General features: G+C 46.0%; 1 pseudogene; it reads right to left on the bottom strand.

The window, feature by feature from the left end:
* The window catches only part of LOC136789546 (zinc finger CCCH domain-containing protein 11A-like), a 32,808-nt pseudogene extending 13,256 nt beyond the window's left edge, over nt 1–19,552 (bottom strand).
* Nucleotides 19,553–21,231: the final 1,679 nt, after the last annotated feature.

The following is a 21,231-nucleotide window of genomic DNA, read 5'->3' as shown; positions in this document are numbered from 1 at the left end:
CCGGCCGCAGTCTCTGAGCTCTCCTCCTCCTGATTGTTTTCTCTCAAAGCCATTTCTGTCTGTGTGCGGGCACCCGGAGCCGGCAGAAGTCCCCGTGAAGTCCTTCGGCAGGACGGAGGGCTGCGTGGGCTCCAGTGAGAGAGGGAGTTAGGAGAATCTTATCAAGTAGAGATAGAGCGCTGACAGCGTTAAACTAGGATGCTACTTAGCGTCTTTGCTAACTATGGTGCATTGTGCCAATTAACTAAAGCAAGAAGCCTTGGGCCCCTTACCAAGGTCAGTCTCCTAATAAGAGAGCGAGCCTATCTTAAGAAACTGGGAGAAACTGGTCCTGCAGGTGGACAAGAGCCAAGGAGCAACTGAGTCTGTGCAAAGACAAGAGGTCAACTAGCGGTGACGAGGAAGAGTCATCAATCTTCATGCCCACGACCTCCCGTGCTGCCCAGCGCTGAATAAACATACCTACTTTACAATCTCACTGATTGTGGAGTCCCTTTTCCGCAAGTCACTAGCAGCGGTTTCTTCCGCAGAGGTTTTCCCAGAGCCGCTTCAAAGCTTCCCTCGCGGAGCTGGGGCGTCGCAGGGGGTCGTCAAAGCACGCACGCGCACACACACACACACACACACACACACACACACAGGCGTTGTTGTCCAAACAGAAAGTATTTACAACAAATTCGACAAGCGGTTTTCCTCTGCCAGCAGCAAATGCCTGAGGGCCCCTACAGCTTCACAAATCATAGCACAAAGAGCCTAAAGTTCCTCTAAAATTTAGGGAAATGATTCAAAATAGATCTGCTAGGGGAAAACGATCACTGGCGGCAGGGTACACAATACACGCGAGTCTCAGCTCTCCTCCGCAGGGTCAGTGCCCACGCCCAAGTGCGACGCTGATGGCACCCGAACATTTGCTGTAGCAGGCAGCAGAGCCAGCAGCTCAGGGGAGCAATTTTAAAAACCAGGAGGCACTTAAACCAACCCTTAATTGACCCAGTTACTGCAGGAGAGTCCCGACTACTCGCCCTGGAGTCCTACTGTCACCAGCAAAAAGCACCAACCAAAGCTTGGGGGAACTTTGGTACAGCACAAGAGAAGGGAGTGGGGGTAGCGTAGCCGTATCGCAGAGCTGCTGCTTTTCACACCATTTTACCATCCCTGATAATTGAAAGTAAGGCCGGGTGGGCTGACCCCACCACCACCACTCCTGGCAGCATGTTTGGTCCACAACGCTAGAATAATTATTCTGCTCCCTCCCGCCCCTACAGCTTCATCATCTGAAAAGATTACAGTCAAAACAATGGCATACACAAATAAAAGTCAAGAGTTGACATAGTAACTCCGGGATTTGGGTATCAACTGTCCGAGAAATCAGAACACCCAGGCTTCACAATGTGCCCAACATCGAGCTGTGCCAAGGGGGGGCGGAAGGAAGAAGCTTTCCGTTTAAGCCTTCAGAGCATCGCTCCGTCACTACGTCAATTCACAGCCACCGCAGCGTGCCGATGGACATCTTTCTGTGCCAAAAGAAACAAGTGCTTTGTCCTCTTGATATCAAAGGTAGCCACCTATAGTTACGGAACCATGCACAAGACCTTAACTCTGACCAGCAGGAAAACTTAGGACAACTGAGTGCAGATCCTGCCAATTTCTACCAGTTCCAACTGTGCTTTAAGTCTCATTGCAAAGCCTCAGTTAGAAAAAGGATCACCTCGGGGTATCCAACAAGAAGAAGAGTTTTTTTTTTTTTTTTTTTTTTTTTTTTTTTTTTTTTTTTTTTCAATATACAATAGGACTATGCAGTTCAATCATCAATCATCTTGGAAAGCTCAAGGAGGAGGTCATCCTCATCCTTCCCTGGGTCCAAGTCGAGCTCGGCTTCCAGTATGCCGTCTGAGAGTTCCCAAAGTAGCGTCTCTAAATCCTCGTCTACAGATACGGGCGCGTTGCCTGTGGAACTCAGCCGGCGTGTCCTTGCTTCTTCTAGCTGGGAAGAAGCTGAAGTCGAGCTTGAGAACTCCATTGGCTCCACGGATTCTGCCTGGCTTCCAAGATGTGCTTCAGGTCTTGGCAGAGCAAGGAAGAGAACAATCAGTATATGCCATTTCTTAACGGGAAATCCCTTTTCTGCAAACCGGCTCTTGAAACCGTAGCCAACCCCTCCTGCACTTCAATCTTACCCAGGGATTGTTATTCAATTAACCCAGGTCTACATTTAGAGCCCAATATATTAGCAGGTACATTTTTCAGTTTGGGGGTTTCTCTGTGAAGCCAGAGCACCTGGAGTCTAGCAAAGATGGTTCAATTTTTGTAGCAAGAGGCACTTTGCCACCTTGCTTAATTTTCCTGTTAAAATGTTAAGAAGTCTCCATCTGCAAATATCTGTTTGCTAAGTTAGTCATTTTTCCCACGGCACACTCAGCAGAGTTTGCTCCCCACTACAGGAAGCTGATCTGCAGCCATCACTTCCCTCTGCTCTCCCTGCACTCTTGTCACCTTGTATGTTTGTTCGGGTGGCTTTCTTGAGGACCAAAAGGCAGAGGACACTACTCATCATTTATCACCTCACGAGGAAGTAGGAGAACTTCACCTCATCCTCATTTAGGTATTCAGACAGAGCAAGAAGTCACTGGAAAGCTGTACCGACTTGCAGCATTTAAAGAAAGTAAGTCTAATTAAGCATTCCTGCTAGCTGCTAGAAAGTCATTTCACGTGACTTATTCCTCTGATGGATTTGGGCTTTAATTATCTCAGAACCCTCCTTTTTTCCCCACGTGTGACAGAACTTATGTTTCACTGGGGATATACACCGATTGAGAAAAAGAACAAGTTGTGGTCATCACCTGTTTTGGGGATTTTCTTCAAGTCTGGTGGCTGGGACGTGCTCCAGCGTGGCTGGAACAGCCTAGAAAGCAGCAAAACAGTATTTAGGACTCATGGGTAAAAGATTCCTTACTAGCTTTTTCCTCCATGCTGCTTCTCCTCTGGCATTGCGGAGCCTTAGCCAAAATACAAAACCAAGGTGCTCCTGAAGAAAGTTAATATTCACTTGGAGGTTACTAATGATCTTGTGTCTTTTAAGAACACAGCATTAATGGACAAAATCCTCCACACCAGAGAAATCACAGAATCACAGAGGACTAAGTAAATAGTGCCATTAATCTAATAAATATGGAAGGGTACTACAAGAATTCTGTAGGCAGCTACTGGATTTAAAAGGAAACAGAAAGCCTGTAGAACTTTTGAGTTTTCCATCTTTTCTCCTAGAGGAGGGTGTAAATTTTACAAGGGATCCATTTCTGCATTAGCCCCTGTCCTTACCATAGCTGCTTTTTTGGCTGGAGGTCCCATTGTGTCAGCGTCAGAGGCAGTCCGTGGCTTCACAGCTGCTACAGCAGAGGGAAAACTGCCAGGTGCCTTACGTTTCAGTGCCTTCTTCTTGGGGGAAGCGACTTTCCCATCCCAAGGCTTCGCAAACATGTTAAAGTTGGCTAGAGTAAAAGGAAGAGAGAACTGATACAGTCTTGCTCTGCCTCATGAAAAATCCACGTTCTCTTCCTCATTTCCACGGCCCGTCTACACAGTTAACTGTATTTGGCCAGCAGAAGTACACTGCCATTGCCTGGATTCTCAGCAATATCTTCCACATAGTAAACTCCGTCTACCAACAATCCATACAAAGGAACAAAGGAACTGAATAGCTACAGTAAATCATAATCCAGGACGAGGGAAACTCAGACACAGAGCGATCCCAAGTGCAAGCAATACTCTAAGACGTTGTATGAAGTCTAGTAAGATTCACAAATGTTGACAGCTTTTGTATTTAAAGTCTTGCTCCCTCTAGGAAAGGAAAAGCAGCAGGTATAGTAAGACAAGAGAGTGTATGCAACTGTTGTACCAGCTTCCTCTCCCCTGCAGTGATGTCCCACAAAATCTATTAAGTTGTTCTACAAAATCCAAATTTGTAGAGTCATATTCTAGTCTCCCATTCCTGACCTAACATCTGGCTGGCAGGAGAAGAAACGAAAGAAAGCTGGGTACTTGTTTTCTTTGTGTGTTTATTTCCTCGTGTCCCATGAGACAGAGAGAAAGGCTACAATGTGCAGTGCATGCAGCCTTTAAGCCCTCCTTATCTCCCTCACACAATCTCATTTTACAAAGTTGATATAATCTTAACAACGAGGCCTTTGATCCTCTGTCATTTTTGACAGAAACTGGCCCCCCACATTAAGACGCTGATGCATGCTTTACAAACACATACACGTGTCAAGTTAAGCAACACATGCCAAAGAGGAAGGTGAACTTGAACTCAACGCAGGGAGGACTTCATACCATAAACAGATGGCAGAAAAAAACAGAATACCAAAATTAGACTAAAAAGCCCCTCAGTGTGTTAATTTTCTAGTGGGAAATACAGAATACCATCACGTAATTAACGAAAACAGACATGGTTGCACGTTCTGGCCCTTCTTTGCCTTTGAACTTTGTAGCCTTAAACTCTTTTATCCTCCGCATTGAAGGAAAAAGCAAAGCAGATCCTGAGCAAACGGAACTTGCTCAATATGGGAAGCACCTCACCGAGGCAGGTATTAAAGCATCTTATTACCTGATAGCTTTGTGTTCCATAACGATTTCTGCCCGGCTGGGGCAGGTCCAGGTTGTGCTGGGGGAGCTGGCACATTTCCTCCACTCTGCTGCATCCGCAGAGCTTTCTCGCGCTTTATTTCTTCCAGGGTTTTAACACGCACTTCTCCTTCTGGCTTGGCTTTACCTGCCGGCTCCTTCGACTGCACTTTGCTGGGCCCGGAAAGAGTGAGCACGCTCTGCTTCTTGGGCTCACCCTGAATTTTTGCCCCTGCGCTGGGATCTTTGGTTTTACCATGCCATTCAGCCTGGGCTTTGGCTTGACATTCTCGTCTCTGAAGAGCTCTCTCACGACGGATTTCCTCCAGTGTTTTCACATGGATCTCTCCCTTTGGCTTAGCAGCCTTCCCTGTCATCATCAAGAAATGAGAAGCACCAACATTTAAAGAGAGTCCAACAATAGTTTAAGTCTCCAAAATTTGTCACAGTACTAAGGAAAACTAAGCCTGAGCGTTCCCAATAACGCATCTTAGGACAATAGCCTAACATTCTCCTCCTCCTCTGAGCCACTTGTTGTATTTTGAAGACCAGCCCTATCCAGAGAGAGTTGCTACACAGAAATGCTAGTTTACTTGATTACTTTTTCAGACTGCATTTCAAATTCCTGCTCCCGGCAGTGGCTCTATTCTAATTGTATATGATGGTTCACAGAAGCAGCTTAAAACCTTGACAAGGCACAAGCGGAAAATAAACACACACCTAGAGCCAGATTTCTGATAGTGGCTGTCAGAAGAGCTTCAGCACTCAAGCAAGAGGAATCAGTTCTTTGTTTTCATTTGAATTCCTTTTTAGGGCTGTATGAAAACGGTCTAAGTTCACGGAAAGGAAGAAGGAGAAAGTATATTTAATAGCCAGTTGTTACCTTTCGCAGTACTAGTCCGTTGAGAAGGTAATCCTAGCCTCTCCTTCACAGACTTGGGAACTTGAACTGCAAAACAGAAAAAGACCAAATTAGGGAGGCTGCATAAACGTCAACTTTGTCTTCACATTCGAAAACAAGGCAGGAAAGGTAACTTTGAATCCCGGCGATTAAGACCTCAGCCAACATGCAAAAAGAAACATCGCAGGAAAAGGACAAACAGAAAGCCTAAATACAAAACCCGTGAATCACATCCAGATGCCTGTTTAGTAGCTGTACCTCTCTTTGGTGCTTTGTCAGCATTTCCCGGAACCTCCACCTTCTTCCCCAGCCTTTCAGCAAGGCTGCGCTTCACCGGAAGGGCGCTTACATCAGCTTCAGACAGAGAAAACAAGGAATATTTTAAGAACATTTCTTTGCAGGAAGATTTGAGAACAGTCAACCACAAGCTTCTATTTTTCAAGCATATTTTCATAAAATTGCCTTTCAGCTGCTAAATGGTTTTTTTGCCATTTCTGCAGTCAACACAGATCTCCACTGCAACGCATTTTCCTCTCATACGCCAAAAATACTCTTCAATGCAGTCATATAGAGAAGGCGGCACCTAAATAACAGCTCATAAAAAGTTCTTACCCACGGAGGCTTTCCGTTTTCCTTGTTTCTCAGCAAGATCTAGTCGAACCACAGGTTCCTCCCCTAAAACAAAAGTAAAATTTTTCTATTTCATAGAAACCAGTAGCCAATAGAAATAGTATACTGTTAGCCCATGTCCAAAAAAAACCCAGCAAGGCACTGTTTTGACAGCTAAACCACACAAACTCATATTTCAACTATAATTAACTTAGAAAAAGTATCCATAGTCTCAGTGTTTGCCTCAAATTCCAGCTGAATGTAGTCGAGAATGAATCTGAGTCTGCTTGACAGCTATACTTTGTGCAGAACAGAGCTGCATAAGCAAGCAGAATATTATTAGGTACAAATGCTGAGAAATATTCCTTTCTAAGGTGAATGTCTATGAGTAGAAGTTCTTCTTCACTTCTTTCCCTTTCAAAGGAATTTGCACAACTCTAAACAATATAATTTATACACAGACTCCTATCGCACTACTGTCCACACGTGCCACTGTCAGCCTCTTTAAAGCTTCAGAAATTGCTTCTTACATAGCACTGTCCTCTAGAGCTCTTTCTTCTCGTTACTCTCCTGTTTTTCAGTTATCCCCCTATTTGCATACTGACACATTTTTTTCTTTCTCCTGCTACTGCACTTAACCTGAGCACCAAAGCTTTCCAGTACAACCAGGGACTTTCAGCATAAAAGCATGTTTTGAACAGAAGGCGGCAGCACCAGGAGGCTAACAGGGGTGAATTGCCTTCCTTCTTGCTTAACCTTCCAGTTTAGGAGTAATGAAATCAAAACAAAAGCATGAATTATTACCTTCCTCTGTAGACAGTGTCACAGTTCTCACCACTGTCCGGACATTTTCCTTTTCCGGAGCAGGAAAAATCATAGAATCGACGGGAGGAAGAGAAGATCTTGAAGGACCTTCTGCTCAGAGCAAGCAAAACATAAGGAAGTTTACCAAACAGAAAAAACTATCACGAAGAACAAAAAACTTTAATTATTCATTACTGTCAAACATACAGTGACCAGAGCATGCAAATAAGAGAGGTGACTAGTTTGCCTCTGGTTGCCCTTGGAATTCCCATCTAGAATACCAGCTGGCTGAGAATCAGGTTGCTCGATGCCCCCAGCTAAACATGGAAGTCTATCCCTCAAGCAGCTCCCAGCCACCATCACCTGCCATTCTGAAGCCAATCAAATTTCACTTCTTTGGCAAAATAGTTGGATTCACCAAAGCATAGCCAGCTACCCGGTATTACTGGAAGAGTTTTTTTTTGAAAGAAAAATCATCACACAGGATGAAGGTGAACAGGGTAAGGAAGCAGGGAATATTAACTCACCACCGTGTCTCTTAGTTTTTTCCTTCATTTTCTGCAATTTGATTTCTTCAAGTGTTTTTATTCCAAAATTCAGACCGTCCTCTGAAAACAGAAAACAGTTAATGAGACTAAGGCTTAGAGGCACTCACTGAGGACCACAGATCCTCAGGCTTCTTAGTGCTCAGGAACTTTCAGAAGTATTTAGAATAAAGCCTGTCAACACTCCTCACAAGTGAAACAACCATAGAATCAATGGCATTTTGCCCCTCCTTTCACCCTTCAGGGTAAAAACTGTAGTTTTAATTTTAATCCATTTACGTGATATTAGATCCCTCTATCGTTAGATATGGCTTTCAACAGTGGTTGCCAGGCTGCACGTGCAGCCATTTAAACTCCATGCTGTGACCCTGTTTTGTTCTCCAAAAGGAAAGAAAAGGAGTTCAACTTTCTGACCCAATGGGCACATGATGGTATCAGGGAGAAATGAGATCATGGAAATAACCGAGTCCATTCAGCACCCCTACATTCTGTTGTGTTTTTACGCCACATTGCTTTTGAGTTAATTGTCAAGTTCTCCTGCCGATTTATCCTACTACAGGTGCTGGAATACCTTGTTTAGCAGTAGTAGCACTGGCTTTCCGAGTGGAAATCATCCGTAATCCATTTTGGCCTTCCTCAGCTGGTTGCTGGACGGGAGTTTTAGTTTCTTCTCCTTCCGCAGAAAGCTGGTCTGAAGGGGAAAAATCTATTCAGTTATGCATAGGCCAGATTGTTCGTGATTATGTAGCTCATGCAATGACACTTCAGTCCATGGTTCCTATAAAAAAGTTGGGTTTTTTTTTTTTTTTTTTTTTTTTTTTTTTAATACAGCTACACTGACCTGATGAACTCGTAAGTAGACTACCCTAGGACAAAACATCTAGGACTCTAGATTCTCTCTGCAGCTTTAACTACTACACAACATATTACTCTTCAGACAAAAAAAAAGGAATTTCCTTCCTAGTTTCACATAGAGCTTTACACAACAGACCAGCTAAAGCCAAGAGTGGTTCTAAGCTTTCCTCCAACATTTCAGGTTCTGTCCACTGACTGCCAGACAAAGCCACCAGTGACCTGAGCGGACTGCCTGCCCTATCGCTAGTCAGACCTCAGGTCATCTGTGATTTATACATTCATTTACAGCACAAATTCCTTCCAAGAACCAAAGACTTACACAATCATTTACAGCACAAATTCCTTCCAAGAACCAAACCATGCTCACCATCATCATCTTCATCATCATCTGCAGCATTGATTACAACTGGAGGGTGTGTAGGGCTTGGGACATTTTCCGAGTTTTCCACTTTCATCACCCGCCTTAGCTATGGAGAGGGATTGGACTGGACAGAAAGTTTGTTTTGCTGCAGTGACATCTGAGCCACTTTCAAATCATCGTCCGCGGACTCAGGCGGACTTGGCAGTGTAGCTAGAGGAAGAGGAGGATCATCAGTAATATGGCAGTTTAAAACTTTGACCACAATGCACGAAGATGGTAGCTAAGGCAGATAACCTGCACAGGCAATGAATGCAGCATCTCCTTTTGCCCATCCCGCCACTGTTTACACCGTGAACAATGACTTGCCTTCAAACAACAACACATCTCCCTACCACCCAGCAGAAGACGAAACAACAGAAAGCAAACTGCAAGGCAAATATCACACAAAGCAGAGAGAAGCTGAGCATGAAAGCAGAAAACAAATACCAGCAGTACAGCAGCAGTACACTCGGTTTAGCTGACCACCTAGGACTGCAGACCTTTTCCTGCACTCACAAATGAACGGTTACCTGATGTCTCCTACACTATTGGCACCCACTAAGTAATATGCAAAATTAATTCTTCAATACTTAAAGAAAAAGGACCTAAACTCACTCTTGCTTGGTGGTAAGAAGACGCCATCGATGTAACGTCCCTTTGCGTGATGAAAAGCACAGTTGGCTTTCTGACAGCCTACTGGCTGCTTCTCCCAGTAGCAGGGAATCTCAGCGCGCTTTTTCTGAAGACAGAAAGAAAGACAAGCTCGTGATAACATGCACCTAAGGTTTGCAAAGAGATGCACAGTTCCAGGTCACGACAGCGATAGGGCTGTCACAATACAGTGCTGAAACATCATTCCAAAGGTCAGTTTATCACGGAAGTATAGTATTTCCGGGCATATTCACAAAGTTTGCAGAAGCTGTAACCACTATGCACGTTTAGCCTTGTCATCATTCAGTTTGAGAAGACAGGCACTCTCAGACATCAGTTTAGGGTGGGTTAAACTAATACACCTAGGATTATACTAGGATTATTCAGAGGGAAAAAGAACATCTTAAATTGCCTACGTTAACTCTATCCAGAACTACTTCTCGGAGACTTCGTTCTTCTGCACCTTTAACTTTCCCCACTGCTTCCTAGCCCAGGCAGCTAGAACAGCATTATCTGAAGGACTCCGGGACACAAGAGACCTGATAGATCATTATCAAGCCTGCTCTCAGGAGGCTAGTACAGCCTGTTTATTACCCCCCTGCTCCAGCAGGTTTTAGCAGTCTAGTTAGCGGTTATTCTGCATCTGTTGAGAAAATACTGTCGGCGTCTAATAAAAGAAAATCTTGCTAAGACATACCTAAGGCATTGATTTTATTTCCCTCTCCTTCCTCCCACCCCCTCCCCTGCTAACAGAAACCAGTGTAATTCCAAAGCAAAGGACTCTATCCTGCAAAAGCACAATCAGCACACCTACAGCACTGAAAAATGCTTTTGTTGATTTATTTTGAGAACACATCTTTAGGCACTCACATCGATTTCCATGTGTCTGAATCGGCAGACATTCCTGAAACAACGACCCTCCTGCCACAGCGTGCAGACTGTCTCGTTCCCCAGAGCAGCTTCACAGTGGCGGAAGGAACAGTTGTCTCCCTGTAACCAAAAGGAAACCAACAAGGAAAATATAGTACAGCCTCAAAAACGTCCATGCTACTGCTTCAGGTTGCTACGATTGAATTCAGAATCTATCTGGTTATCACGTTAACCAAAGACCAGTGTGCCTCCTCCTCCTACTCTACCCCTTCCTGAAAAAAATGAAAAAAAAAAAAAAAACCAAAAAAAAACAAAGCAAAGCAAAGCAAAAGAAACCCAGCCATACCTTGGTACAGGTAGAATAGAAATAGAAGTAGCAATCGTCTCCTTGTTTAGACATGCCGACAAGTTCTGATAACAAGCTCGGGTTCTCTCCACAGGGACTTCCTCTGCTCTTGGAGAGAGCTGTCTTCACCCTTGCTTGGGCTGAAAGTCTTCCACTGGCTTGTGATCAGTGAAATCTTCTTTTTAAAAGTAACCCTAAAGAAAGTACCAACAAGTGAAAAATAATGAGTAACAAGCATTTTTCCAGCTTTCTTCTGTTCATCAAATTAGTCTCTTGAGGAGAGCAATGCCTTGAAATCAGCTGTTACGGGAACTAACACAATATTAAACTAAAGTTCTGTAAAGCTGCCAGGAGCTTTGTCAGCAAGTGTTCTCTTCCACGTCCTCAATAATATGCCTTGGAGCACATCCGGAAGCCTGAAAATGGAGTCACTTCTTCAAAAACCACCTGATCATACATGCAAGGCAATGATCAACTATGGCTACGAGTAACTTCTACAGAACGCAGTATGACGCATTAAATAGCACGTTCCAGTCACTGTGGGTCTTCGAGTTCACCTACCTGGACAACCTCAGCAAAGTTATCGATCTTCAAAGACTTCCAGTTAACTTCTCCTGGAGGCCGAACCAACACTGAATCCGTGAATTAATGATAAAGGGGTAGGAAGAATTTGCCTCCTCACTTTGCCAAGGGAGCCTCTCATCCACAATTCAAACATAGGATGTGCTTTTAAACAGCTTATAACTAATGGAGGAAGCAAGTCCATCTGAACACTCTCTCAGACTGGAGACAGCCAGGGTTAGTTAGCTCTTCAAAAAATAAAAACCAAAAAAAAAAAAACCACAAAACAAAACAAAAACAAAAAAACCCAGTGCATTTAGAGATGAACTCGTGATTCAAAGTGGCTGCAAAAATGAGGCTCCATCTTCCACAGCCAGAAAATTTGACTTTTTTTTTTTTTTTTAATTCAAAATTCAGTATGTTCCAATCTCTGGTCTTCAAGATTTCTTCACCTATTAAGAAAACACTAAAACCTTTCCCCGTCTTTATTACCTGTACAGCAAAAAACACACCAGTGCACAGAAATACACAAATGTGCATACGCATACACACATATGTGTTTAGACACACACACACGAGGAGTGAGTGATAGAAAGTTAGCGAGAGCGACAGTGGAAATCAGAAGTTTTGCCTTTTTGACACAGAGAGCGCGTAAAAACTCTCTCATTTTGAGGGAACTAGAAAAAAAAGGAGGATCTACCAAATATTTTGATGAGTATGCCTTCGAGGCCAATGCTTTATACCATGAGTGATCTGGGGGCCAGCACACAAATATGCATACATATGTATCACACAGTATCACAGATTTCTAGGTTGGAAGAGACCTCAAGATCATCGAGTCCAACCTCCGACCTATCCAGATCAAATATGTACATGCCTACAGGATAAACATATCTATACACACAAGCGTGCACAGTATATGTCGTATGGTATCCATATGGAGAACAACTCGTAGCCCTGATCAGACACGTAGAGTTGCAATCAATTAACAGCAGGAAGACAGCAGATCAAGGATACAGCAAGCTTTGAGAGGCAGGGCAATGCTCACTTTGCCAGTGGCATGGCTGCATGATACCAAGAATTTTGAATTAGTTTGATTTTTTGGAAGCAATTTGTTTTCTTTCTGCGCTGTAGCAAATACCACAGGTTTGCCATCACGTGCTGTTCCCTAATCCATATATCCATCATCATCCATTGCTGCAAGATCATGAAAGGTTAGAAAAGATGACTTAGGTCCAATTTAACAGCCAATGATTTTTCAATGACCAGAGCTGCAACAGATTTTATTTAGCCACAAGCAGGTTTTTTTTTCTGATGTGAAGTCAGATATTTTGATTTTTTTTTTAAGACACTAAATGTCATAAAACCTGCAACCAGACCAGATAAAGTTCAAATTAGAGTGATTCTGAAGCCTTTCATTAAAATGCTGCACATTTCTGTGCAAATTATTTCTGACTCTTCTGGACAAAAGCGGATGAAATAGTTCTTACAAATTAATAATAAAAGGTTGGAACCTTTTACTCACACAAACACTAGTGAATTTTCCAGGAAGTATTATTTTGGCAGGGAATTTTCCCAAATCTAAAGTAAAGAGGGGAAAAGTTGGGTTCCCGTATTAGTTGTTGGTTTTGACTGCTTGACAAAGGGAATAAAAACAGTAGTTAAGTGCAAGGTTTCCTTCTCTTCTTTAGTATTGAGAGGAATCGTCACTTCTGACCTTTAGCACCTTCAGAAACACACTTAGTGCCATGCAGATTCCTCTGCATCTACTTCTAAAAATTACTGGTGCTCCTTAGCATGGAAGTTGGACTTGAAATCTTTTCCAGACTGAGCTCTTTTGAATGCCCAAGGAGCTCATCATTTTGCTTGTTGCCTTCCATTTTCCTGAACAGACCCAGAACGCTGTTCAGGATATGAATGGATCTGGTCTAAGGAATGGGAAGAAAGCAAAAACCAAGGATACCTCACAGCCCTAAATGCCATAAAAAGCAGTCACATTTTAAAAAAGATCTCCAAAGCTTTTTTTTTTTTTTTTAAACTGACATCTGCCAATATGGCGATCCAAGTGCTGAACAGAAACCAACTGAACTAGCCCCTGAAAGCCTGAATAAAAATGAGTAACTCTGGTGCACTCAGCAGGTCTGTAATAGAAGTTGGCAAGATTTTTAGATTTCTTTTTTCTCCAGGGTGCTAGTAAAGTTTTTGCGTTACGAGATTTTGAACTCTTTTTGTACAAAAGAATTACAGATGCACTACAGTCACGGTAGCTGGGGGTCTGGAAATACATGCCAACAAGTGTCATAAACTTTGCCTTTGCTGAAGGAAGATAACTAGTCCAAAGAAAACCTGCCTAGTTTGTTTTACAGGCTTGTCTTTCTCAGTATGGAACAAACTGACCTCCCTGGTCTAACTTTCCAGTTGGCTATTCTGCCTTTGTCCTGGAGAGAAGAGCAAGAAGGGAACAAAATATTTTTGCACTCCAAAAAATGCATTAGGGAAGGATTATCACACCTACCTAAGGGTAATTTCTTGTTTGTTTATAAAGCACAAAGTCTTTCTCTTGGACAGTCTCTGTTGCTGGCCTGTTTTGTGCCTTCCATTTATAATAAAGGTATTAAAGATGCTTACCCCGTTTTGGTGGTTTTTTATTTTAAGAACAGTGTAAGCAGACAGTCGGATGACAAGCAAGAAAGAACAGCATAAATCCTTGTTGTGACCCTGCTTTTTAATCACCCAGCATCAGCCTTGCTGCAAAACAGTCTCCGCTGATTTACCTGCTTGTTAAAGCACCCCACAGGCTGCAAGTGTTGTGTGCTAGGTGTCAAATTATATTTAACGGTGCATAGGTAAACCATTCATCTTCCCATGGTCAAAGCACAGAACAGCCTCCTGCTAACACAGCTCATCCTTGCTGTAACTGCTTTTAAACCTATTTGTTGGTAAGAAAAGAGCTCAGTACACCACCTTCACAGGGCAAAAATTCACATGGAAGAGCAGAAAAACCCAGAAGTGCTTCCTGAACTTCACGTTACCAACAGCACCATCGGATTTAGATCCTTGCCTGGCATCCAGGATGCACGGCCTGCAAGCACTGCTGCGATGTGGAAGTGCCAAGGCAGGTTTTTGGCCTGCCCTAAAACACTTTTTTTTTTTTTTTCTTTTACAAACAATACAAAGAGTGTGCCAGGTATGCTGTAATGCCCGTGTGCCAGGTCAATAGAGGATATCCAAACAACAGAGGCGCTTCTCCTAATTTCTGGCGTGAAAACACTTTCACAGCATTCTTTTCACGAAGAAACCCCTCTCTATCTTCTCCAATGCTCCAGGACCTGCTGCAGCTGCAGCGGCTGCGCTGGTACCAGCCGCATCTTTGACAAATCTTTTCAACGGTTCTGCTTTACCTCGGCACAGTTGAGGTCACTCCTCTTCCTCTTCCAGCTGAGGAAGCAGCTTGCGGGCTCTGCCACACGGTCGGTGCAGAAGCGAAAGCTGGGAACACAGCAGTCAAACTCTCACTGCTAACGAAGCCACCAGGGCAGAGGGCTGACACAGACCCGCCAGAGGCGAACCGTACCCGCTCTCCCTCCCGGCTGCGAGGCTCGCCACAGCAGCCCCGACCCGAAGCGCTCACAATGCTTTGCTTGGTGATGTCACCGATGAGTCAGAGTCCCCAGATGAGCATCTGCCTTGCCACTCTTTAATGTTGGTGTTGTTTTTTGGTTGGTTGCTTGCTTGCTTTTGAAACTTATGTAGGTTATGGTAAACCTTCAGGTAAACCACAGATCAATGGGGAAGAAGTCCCACACGAGGGATGGCGCATTCTTTAACGTGCTGCATTCGACAAAGAAGCTCTCTCCATTTTGCGCAGTGGCAACAGGCACGACTGCAACACACGCACGTGTAGGCAGCACCTGCAGGTCCCAAACCGTTAACCAATTTTTAGATAGCACCAATTTTTTATGTAGTTGCTTTCCCTTCATCCATAACCCCTTTTTTCCTTTCTTTATATCGGGTGGCTCTCCTCCATTGTTCTGTCATTTTACTCCCCAGTGTCTGAGCAGGCACTGGGAATCGTTTCCAGAGGAAGGGTACTGCTGAAGCTACAACATTTACTCTCAGGGAAAAGAGAGTATGTGAAAGAATACATACTTCCTTTCTTTTTCCTGTTTTTTTTTTTTTTTAAATCTCTGAAATCAACGCTGCGGCCTGGCAGCAAATAACTATGGGAGTAAAGATGATTCCTCATCCTCACTGTAACGTTGTAGTTAATGTCATAAAGAAGCAATTTCCCCAGGCAGTGGCCATTTGAGATGGGAAGGGGCAGTAAGAGGAAGTTTTCCTTAGACTAGCTCTTCCCCCAGAACACCTCGCCATCCAGCAACAAATTCAATTCACCTGCTCCGCCTGATCAGTCAAATGCGCGTCCGACTCCAGCACACGTCACAGCGGTGGTTCTGACGTGGTTTGAGAATCACCTATCCGCAGAATATCTCGGGTTTGTACACTCAAATAACGCAGTCTTTTCCAAATAAGGCCCAGAGCTCACACTCCGAGTGCAGCCTAACAGCACCAGAGGGCCGGTAGGCTAAACATTCCCATCCTGGCAACAGGACTGACCCGGGCAACAGTAAGCATCCCTTCTGCACTTTCGTCGTGAACATCAACATAAGGAAACAGAGACCTCCTCGATCCAAGTTTGAAGAAACAAACACAAAGGTCACCCAAGCGGGTTGTTTTCAGCAAACTAACGGAGAAATTAAGGTGACAACCGCGTGCATCCAGAGTTAGTCAGATCCCGAAGGCAGTTCCTTTGGGAAACGCAGGAGCAGCGCGCCAGATGACGGCTACCTTACAGCGCACCCCTCAGAGGCACTGCTACGAAAGGAAGGCAGAAGGTTGGAACTCAAAATAACTCGCAAGGCGCCCGTTAAGGGGGAAGCTTTAATTTCCTGAGCAGAACCTCCCCCCTGAAGGCAGCCCAGGGACTCTTTGCTTCCCTAGGGAGACGGCAGGGACGGGGCAGGGCGGTGGGACGGGGGGACACAGGGCCAGATGGACGGCCAGACAGCCGGATGGATGGACAGACGGCCAGATGGACGGCCAGACGGCCCAAAAGGCCTGAGCAAGGGCTGAGGAGCGGGAGGGAAGGGCAGGGCGAGGGGAAGGGGAAGGGCGGCCCTGGGCCTGACAGGGCACCTTGGGCCTAACCCCGGGCAGCAGCTCCCCATCTCACAGGGCCCGCGGGGGGCTGCCTGTAACAGGAGATGCGGGCAGGTAAATTTTACAAGCACTGCATCACAAATACCCTGCAACACCTGAACTATTCACTGGGACAGCCTCCTTCCTCACCTCCTGAAAGCTCCAGCTGGCAAACCAAGGACAAAATGAAAGGCAGATGTGGAGGACCTCGTAAGATACTGTTTTGTTCCCTACGTGCCCACTGCTGGTGACACGTAATGCCTCCTGTTCCCAAACGACATCGGCACGTTACATCTTTACTACATGCTGAAAGGAACTCAGCAACTTGAACACAACTTAGAATTACCCATCCCGGCAGCAGGCTGTCCAGCTGAAGCTGCTTTAGCCAATCAAGTGTGTCATGCTGCCCCTCAAAGGTTTCTTCCTGGGAACGTCTGCTGTGACACTCCTGACGTATTACTTCTCGGAATGGCAGAACTGCGCTGGGTAGGCCCCACAGCAAGACTCGTATTTCTGTCCTTCCCTTTCAGGAAAGGATCTCCCACCTTGAATTTATTAATTTTCATGATGATGATACACAAATTGAAGTTTTGAAAAACTGAATGCTGATTAACAGATTTCTAGCACAGCCTGTGCATCAAAATTCATTTCTCTCCATTTAGGTAATCTTAGTTTCTGAGTTACAGTTACAGTCAAAATTTTTCTTCTTCGATTTTTTTCTTTTTCTTTTTTTTTTTTTTTTTTTTTTTGTGATCAGAAAAACGAGGGGACTGGCTGTCCCAAGTCAGCCGGGGAACTTCTCTTTGGTCGATGCATCAAGCAACTCAGCTCTCTTGGGGAAACTTAAATAGAAAAGACAGATCTCCAAACGGATAAAAAAAATAAATCAAATGATAAAAACCCAACCGACACATCTGATACCCCAGCTTATTGAACAGCACAAGGGTTTAATCTACAGGCTCTGTCCAAAGCAGCAAGAAGTGACAGATTTAATCCAAACCAGTTGCCCGCTCTCACTCTCTGATCTGGAGACGTTATTGGACAAGCATGCATAGCAGTAACACTTGTAAACACTGGGTTACTGCACCACAGCCCCAAATCCCTCACGGGCCCACTAAGATACTTTTACTGACTGATCCACAATAAACACTCCCAAAAAGATTCTCAACAAGCTAAACCCTGTTTAGAAAGAATCTGAGGAACCTGTCACTGCAGCAACAAAGGGCTGCAATTGTATGCAAAATCTCCAACACCCTCCTTAGCACCCTGCTAGCTCAAGGACTGTGTGGGGCTTCCGTGCCCTGAACGAGTCCACCCTGGCCACATAATGCAGATGTAATGGTCAAGAAAGCACATAGCGTTATCGAAACTTATCAGATCCACAGCAAAAAGAAAAGCCCACGCTTCTATATTTCTCCTCCTTCTCCATTCACAGAAGGAAGAGACTGAAAACAAGCAGATTTGTGTTTACATTTACAGTTAATGTGAAAAATGGTTATTTGTGAAATACATCACGTATTGTTTCAAGCTACAAACAACTCGCTCCCACAAAGGAAAGACTTTTGACCTCAGCATGCAACCCCAGTTACAAATAACTTCCTATCTACCAGCGGGCCGCGTTCCCCTGGCACTCAGTCACTCCGCAGCACGGCAGCCACCTTTGTTCTAAGGATGGCAAATTCTACTTAGAAACGCTCTGTAGAAGAGTGATGTTGTCCCCTTTTAACACGATCCGGCCTGCAGCACAGAGAAGGGAAAGAGGGGATTAGAGAGAGCCCAGAACCTGAGAATAATCTCGTGTTTTCAGAAAGTGTTTCGTGTGGTTGAGCAGGGTTTTGCCCATCACGCAGAGTGCAGGCCGCCTGGTATTACACGTTTCAAAGACCAGAACTGGTCTCAGGCAGGGACAGATTCTCCTTCATTCAGCAAAATCAGCAGCTCAAAAATCATCAGGGACAGAGATGTAGCCAGGAATTGCTCACTGAACTTCAACAGCAAGGCTCGTCACACGGTTGGTACGTCTCAGTGCTGCTACCTAGAAGGCTCACCCGGGCAGGTTTCAGACCGCGCGTCACTCGGGTTGCACAGACACACGACACACCCAGCTGTTTCCTTGATTTTGTCTTGGAGTGAATCTCCTCTGCGTCGTCCAGCGCCAAATTCACGTACTCGTCAAAGCCCTAGAAATCGGCAACAGTGGCAATTAGTTCAGCAACAACACGAACCATCGTCAGCTTTGCTGACCCAGGCTGGACAACGAAGACTAATTGTTAGAGAAGCACGATTTCTTTTTTCCCTTGGGCTAGTTTTTCTTGACAAGAAAAAATAGGATTGTGAATGAGGGAAAACAAACTAACGATGTAACGTGGGGTCGTGCTGACACTCACGATGATGCAGCCTTCTATCCGCACGTTCACTTGCTCAGCCACACCTGGATCCTCGAGCTCTGCAGAACGAAGGAGGAGAGTAAATTGGAACACAAACACCGCGAGCAGTTTTGTTCTCTCTCGTGTGTTCAGAAATACCCGCTAACCATAGCCGCTAGAGCTCCCAAACACTCCAAGGAGCAACTCTCAGGGGCAGTTTCAATTAACAGTCTGACATTTTAGAGTCTTATATGACTGGGTGAATACTACACGTTTGCTGAAGGACACGTTTCCAGTCACAAGGGAACACTCCTGCACGCCCGGCTGCACGATCCCACTCCCGTTAACACGAGGGGGAAACGCCGGGCTGCGCAGCAGCTCCTTGTACCCACCAGCACGCCGCACAGCTCTCCATTCCCCACAAACCTGCCCCGAGCAATGGGTGGGAGCCGAAAACTCAGCGAGGGAGATCCCCGGACCCTCCCCGCTCCCCCCACCCCCCCAAATCCCCATCCCCATCCCCTCCCCGTCCTCTCCCCGCGCTACTCACGCTCTGCAGGTAGCGGAAGATGAGGTTCTGGGGCACTGCGTGAAGGGCTCAGCACGGGGACAAGAGCTCCAGGCCCGGGACAAGGCCTCAAGACAAGGCCTCAAACCCTGCAACGAGGCCCCAGGGCCCCGGGACAAGGCCTCAAGGCCCGGGCCGAGACCCCTGAGGCCCGGGCCGCCCCCCACCCGCTCCCCCGTCGCTCCCCAGCCGCAGGAAGGCTACGATGGGCTGCACCATCACCGTCTGCACCTTCTGGTCCTGCCCGCGGTACGCCATGGCTGCCGCCGCCTCGCTGCTCCCGCCGTCCCTGCTGGGACGCCTCCGGAAGCCCCTGAGGCCGGGCGGGAGCGTGCAAGGGACGCTGGGATGCTGGAGGAGCGTGGGGGGCCGCTCTAGCAGGCCGGGCGGACCGCGTCTCTATGGTCGCAGGCAGGAGTCCCTGCGCCAGCTTTATTGGTGAGCAGCGAGGCTGGGGGGGGGAGGGGGGCAAGACAGCCTTAAATAAAATACAAATATAAAAAGTGTTATAAATGGCTGAGTCCCAAATAGGATTACAATCAAAGTTTACAATTTATTAAACGAATAGAGGCAAGCAAGCAGCGCTGGGTGCGCCGGGAGTCTCTGCTCCCCCAGGACGCACACCTGTTACTTAAGGCGGCTGGTTTTGATGCTCCCAGGCTAATACATATTCATTACTACTTCGAGAAGAGGCAGGGTTATTAGAATTGGTTTCCGGAATCCGAAACCCCTCCCAGGGGCGCCTGCGTATCAGTCTCTGGTGGTCTCTCGGGGCTTGCTCGGGCTGAATGCTGGTTGTCTTCCTCTCAGGCTTTTGTCCTTCAATTGTCCTTCAGCTCCCCCTTCCTCCTCGTTTGGGAGCCTCTGCGCCGGATTTCAGAAACTCTAGCAACATCCCCTGCAGTAGTCAGCACTTTTCCCTAAAAACCCCTTTGTTCTCTTATCACCTAGACCCGGGCCTCGATGTTAACCCTTCAAATCCCTTAGTGACACGAATTGCTGGACCATTCCTTACAAAAGGAAGGATAAAATATGTAGAGGAGCAATGGCACACGCGAAAGCCCAGCGCCGCGGGCAGAGGCAGCGAAGGTTGACGGCAGAACAGTGCTCGGTTTGAACACGGAGAGGGAAAGCGAGGGGAAGGTGGCCGAAGCCGGCCGCAGTCTCTGAGCTCTCCTCCTCCTGATTGTTTTCTCTCAAAGCCATTTCTGTCTGTGTGCGGGCACCCGGAGCCGGCAGAAGTCCCCGTGAAGTCCTTCGGCAGGACGGAGGGCTGCGTGGGCTCCAGTGAGAGAGGGAGTTAGGAGAATCTTATCAAGTAGAGATAGAGCGCTGACGGCATTAAACTAGGATGCTACTTAGCGTCTTTGCTAACTATGGTGCATTGTGCCAATTAACTAAAGCAAGAAGCCTTGGGCCCCTTACCAAGGTCAGTCTCCTAATAAGAGAGTGAGCCTGTCTTAAGAAACTGGGAGAAACTGGTCCTGCAGGTGGACAAGAGCCAAGGAGCAACTGAGTCTGTGCAAAGACAAGAGGTCAACTAGCGGTGACGAGGAAGAGTCATCAATCTTCATGCCCACGACCTCCCGTGCTGCCCAGCGCTGAATAAACATACCTACTTTACAATCTCACTGATTGTGGAGTCCCTTTTCCGCAAGTCACTAGCAGCGGTTTCTTCCGCAGAGGTTTTCCCAGAGCCGCTTCAAAGCTTCCCTCGCGGAGCTGGGGCGTCGCAGGGGGTCGTCAAAGCACGCACGCGCACACACACACACACACGCACACACACACACACACAGGCGTTGTTGTCCAAACAGAAAGTATTTACAACAAATTCGACAAGCGGTTTTCCTCTGCCAGCAGCAAATGCCTGAGGGCCCCTACAGCTTCACAAATCATAGCACAAAGAGCCTAAAGTTCCTCTAAAATTTAGGGAAAT

The sequence above is a fragment of the Anser cygnoides genome, unplaced genomic scaffold (assembly GCF_040182565.1).
Source record: "Anser cygnoides isolate HZ-2024a breed goose unplaced genomic scaffold, Taihu_goose_T2T_genome scaffold_54_1, whole genome shotgun sequence".
Classification (NCBI taxonomy): Eukaryota; Metazoa; Chordata; class Aves; order Anseriformes; family Anatidae; genus Anser; species Anser cygnoides.
Note: the sequence above shows the minus strand (reverse complement) of the source record. Positions and strands in the feature narration are given on the sequence as shown.